Source organism: Arachis ipaensis, chromosome B04, assembly GCF_000816755.2.
Source record: "Arachis ipaensis cultivar K30076 chromosome B04, Araip1.1, whole genome shotgun sequence".
Classification (NCBI taxonomy): Eukaryota; Viridiplantae; Streptophyta; class Magnoliopsida; order Fabales; family Fabaceae; genus Arachis; species Arachis ipaensis.
Window position 1 is genome coordinate 40,165,266 of NC_029788.2, and position 4,991 is coordinate 40,170,256.

Below are 4,991 nucleotides of genomic sequence, written 5' to 3' on the forward strand. Positions count from 1 at the left end.
AAAACAAAAATAATGAATTAGCATAAATTACAGACGGAAAAGAGAATCCATCGATAATTCTATAAAAAAATTAATTTTTTTTTTGTAAAAAATGGTTACAGACGAAAAATTTATCTGTAATTAAATGGACAAAAACGTTGCGTTTTATTAAATTATTACAGATGAAAAATCTGTCTGTAATTTAAAATTTTTCGTCAAAAATATTAAGTTAACCTTAACTCAGACGATTCTACCCTCTCGATCCATTCACACTCCATAGAAGTGAAGAGCTTCTTCCTCTCTCCGTCCACGCTTTCTCCATCGCAGGAGCTTCTTTTACCGCCGCCGTTCTCTCCATCGCTCCGTCCACGATCTCATCACTGAACTCAGCAATGGTCATTCGCTGGTCATCCTCATCCACCAGTTCAGGTATGGTTTTGCATGGCTTTCAATTTTTGAATTCTTCTCATTTGAAATCATAGCTCCTGTGCTGTTCAGGTATGGCTTCAGGAATTGAAACTATTACACACCAAACAAACCAACAAACCCTAGCAACAACATTATCAATCTTACTCTCACAACCATTTGCAATCATCTGTTCAGTTTAGTTGAGGTGAGGTTCAGGACTTCTTCTCTTTTTCTTGTTCCCTCTATTTTCGCTTTCTCCTAATTTTGGCTACTCCAATCTGTTATTCCCCTTTTTTATTTTTATTTCGTTCCTTATTTATTTTTTTCACTTTTTACTCTTTTCAATTTTTTGGACAATTCCCCTTTTAATTCCTTATTTTTCTGCATTCCTCTTTAATTAATTTGGGATCAAAGTGGTGGTTCTTTCAAAAGAATTTCTCTGTTTCTAACATAAATATTTGTTCTGTTTTGCTTTAAAGGATTTTGTTTCGCTAATGGTCTTGCTTCATTGGCACTTCTACAGCAAGGAATGAAAAATAAAATGATAAGGCTGAATATACCATAGATAGACCCTCCCTAATTGTAGTCCTAATAAACTAAGAAGTTTGATTAGATTATCATCATTACAATTAAATAATAATAATTACAAAAATAAATAATAGAAGCGAGAGACAAGTCCACGCTAGAGACAAGTCCCCAAATAGTAATAATAATAGTAGCACTGACATTGGAAGTAAAATATAGTGAAATAGAAGTGAGAGGGTGTTGAGCAGTGAAAAATGGCTACAAATAATGAACGAGGATATAGGTAGGTAGCTAGCTAGAGTTTGATTAGATTATCTCTCTCTTTATCTCTTCTCTTTGATTTCTTGCTCACTATAATTGTTAGTAGTTATAGCCATACTCCATTTGATTAGAGACCTACATATAGGTTTCTCCCTCTCTTGTTACACGTGCAACGGAAGAGTTGGAGTATTGAAAAAGTGATAGTTATACATTTAAATTGATTTGTGTACATGTATCATTTATTGTGGCTTCCACTTTTATCTTGAGATCGCTGATTTTCTCTAAGTTTTTGTTTCTTGTCATTAGTTATTTGATGCTAAATATTGGCTTCCTCTTCAACTTCTCACTTGCAGAATTATAGAAGGGTCAATCAGTTGCCGTTAAAGAAATGGATTCACAGCTTCAATTTTTTTCAAATACTAAACAAAGCAATGATTTTTTTTGGAAGAACTTAGAAAATTGTAATAGTACTGGAATAAAATTTATTTATTTATTTATTTCTGAAATAAATGGTTTTTAGATTTGGATTGAAGATGGTTTGAAAGGGTAAAAATAGGAGGAAGTGAGCATTTACAAGCTTTGCTGGTTGGTGAAACATGACCTACAATTCAAGATCTTTCTCTCATCAAGGTCCCCACAGTCATTAATTGAAGCTTAAAAACAAGAAGGTAAATAAAAACAACTCTCCTGCCCCAACACACACACACATCATGACTCATGAATATTATTGATCAATTTACTGAAATTATTGTTTTGATAGAAATGAGTTTCAGATAAGTTTGAAAATTTTGCTAAGAGAAAGTTGTTTGATTTTCTCTTTTTTATTTTATTTTTTTGTTGATAATTGATAATGAACAATTAATTAATGCTGGAGAAACATTGACTATGGTGATGATAATATATATCTGGTGAGGTACATTTTATGCTTCTTTAGATGCGGAAGAATTTGGAGTTTATCTTTGAAGTTCTATCTAGAATGTACACAGTTTCAACTTAGCATATAACATTCATTCATATGAATGGAATTTATGGAATGAAAACATGAGGTGGAGATGCTTTGATGTAAAATACTTGTTACATACGAGAGAGATTAAATAGAAACTGGGATTGAACCAACGAATCAATTTGGTTTTAGATTTATTAGTGGCATAATTGTAAATCCAAAATTTTAAGCTTCAAAAGGATTTTGTTTTGTGATACAAAAGGCAACATGTTGTTCAATAGGGATCAGCTGATGACCAACTCATAAATTTTATTTTAAATGAGATAGTTTTCTTCTTTTTTATCACTTTAATGCTGATTTATTTTTTGGCTATAGTTTACTTAATCTCCATTTAACTAATTGTAGTACCCTTTTATGCCTTCATTTATTTTCTGATTAATGGATTCTTTATCTATATAACCTCCAAATCTATGAGAAAATAGAGATTCGGTCTCCACTATAGAGCTTAAAGTCTGTTCCGTCACCATATAGCTATAGTTCACTTTACTATGATTCTTTGCTAGCTTTTGTGTATGGAAAAGAATAAATATAAATAAAAAATAAATAAGGAGAATTTATTTTACACTGTAATTCTAAATTTGTGATACTAAGGTATAAAAGCTTTATCGTTATATCTAAATGTGTATCATATTTATATTTCTTTCATAGAATAGAAGACGCTTGTCAGATTTTTAGTGGTGGTGGTGGTTTTTATTTTTATTTTTGCTGGAAAGACTCAACTTTGTTATTTCAGTTTTGGTGTTTGAGCTGTGTTTGTAACATCCTAAAATTGGGAGAAGAAGGACAAGCTGAGAAAGAAGCCAAGGAAGGAAGATCTAAGATTCTCCAAGTTCTGTTGCAAACTAGCCACATTCTCCCTTAAAGCTTCATTTTTTAGCTTCAAAAAAGTAGGATATTCTTGTTTAATTGATTTAGTTGAATGCATGTGAGTGTAGGCTAATTAGCAAGTAGGCTTGCTTTTGGCTGGGTAGGAAGATCATTGATTCTTGTTTTAGTTTAATACATATTGGTCTAGGATAATTATTTGTGATTATATGTCTTTTCATGTGATGTTTTACAGTTTGATTATTGATTCACTTTTAATTTGTTGGATTATCTGATTTATGTTGATGATGATAGTACTTGCAAATTTGGATTAAAAGTTGTAGTGTTTGATGAAGTAGCTCAAGCTTAGGATTGAATTTTTAGAATTGTTGGTGAACTGAGTTCTAGTACATCATATAGGAATAGATTAGTCTCTGAGTTGGATCCTTGATAACTCAATTTAGTACGCAAAAATATTTTGAATTAACTGAGATCATAGCTTGTTAAGTTGAATTCCTAAAGAGTATGAATTTTTGCAGAATCTAATTGCCTAACTAGCAACTTTGGAAGCAAATTTCTCAACCTGTAGGTCACAAATCGAATCAAATTTTGATATAAGGTGTATGTGTCTAATATTGTGATACAAAATTTGATAGAATTTCAGTTATTATAGACTAAAATATGAATCTTGTAAGAGAGACTGCCAGAGTGAGATTTCAAATTCAAGACTTGTGTCCCCAAATTTTCATTTATTTTTCTGATCAATGGATTCTTTATCTCCATTTACTAATTGTAAGAGGGACTGCAGATGAACATCACATTCTCTTCTTGCTTCTTCTAAATTCTTGACTTGCTGGACACGATTTCACACAAGAATGATAATCTTACCTATAATCTTTAGTTTTCTTTTTTATATATAGTTAGTAAAAGATATTTTAGTCAAATATATATTACTTTAATCTTGAAATATTATTTTATAAATATTCATAAATTTGTGTGTTGATTTTATAAAAATAATACTCTAACACACATACACACATTCTCTCTCTCTCTCTCTCTCTCATTGCACAGTAGTTAATTATTAGAAGACTAATTTGTGTGTTCGCTCAGAGATTTTTAGTCCAATTCCTTCAACTTTTTGTTTGGAGTTCAGGTTATGTAATTCTTGTGTTGTAAACTTCATTGATTTCTAGGGTATTGTATGATAAATGAAATATTACTTGTGTTGTGTTATTGCTTGTATTGCGTTGAAAACATTGATATGGTTAAATATTGATAGGGTGTTGTATGATAGATGAAATGTTGCTTGTATTGGATGATTTATAGGTACTAAAAATATCGAATTCGTAAGAAATGTCTTGGTACCATCGAGTGTGGATGTATGATAGGTTGAATCCAACAAGAGGGGGTACTAAACCTGAGTTTCATGACAAGGTTGAGGAGTTTATAGAAACAATTAGTAAGTTAGATGTGAAGTCGGAAGGAAAGTGTAGATACCTATGCGTTAAGTGTAGATGCACAAACTCTAAAGAGCTAAATATTATTAAGATGCATTTGTGGAAAAAAGGGTTCATGCCAAATTATTAGATTTGGACAGAACATGGAGAGATTGAGAACATAGGGATTAATCAGACAGAATTTAATAATTGTGGGGAAGGTGGTTCAGGAAGTGGTGCAAATGTGGAAGAATGTGATATGTATGACATTAGCTGGGAAGACAACTCCAGAAGGTATCATGAAATGATTTTCGATTTTGCTGGTCCAGAGGATCCTCATGTAGAAGCTAAAAAATTTTTTGATCTTCTTGAGGCAGCTCAAAAACCTTTGTGGGAAGGTTGTGTGCACTCTCAACTATCGATAGTTGTTAGAATGTTATGCATTAAGGCCAAGAAAAACCAATCACAAGAGTCATTTAAGCAGTGTGCCACCTTAATTAGGAAAATTGCTCCTGAGGGTAGTGCCATACCTAGGGATTACTATGAGGCTAAGAAGTTAGTGCAAAAGCTTGGAT

The 4,991-nt window shown here is 31.9% G+C and overlaps 1 long non-coding RNA gene across 1 annotated transcript; it reads left to right on the forward strand.

Moving 5' to 3' along the window:
* Positions 228-3,294, forward strand: LOC107637746. Its single transcript, XR_001619497.2, has 4 exons — positions 228-408; positions 478-592; positions 1,527-1,841; positions 2,910-3,294. It is a non-coding gene; the product is annotated as an uncharacterized LOC107637746 (long non-coding RNA).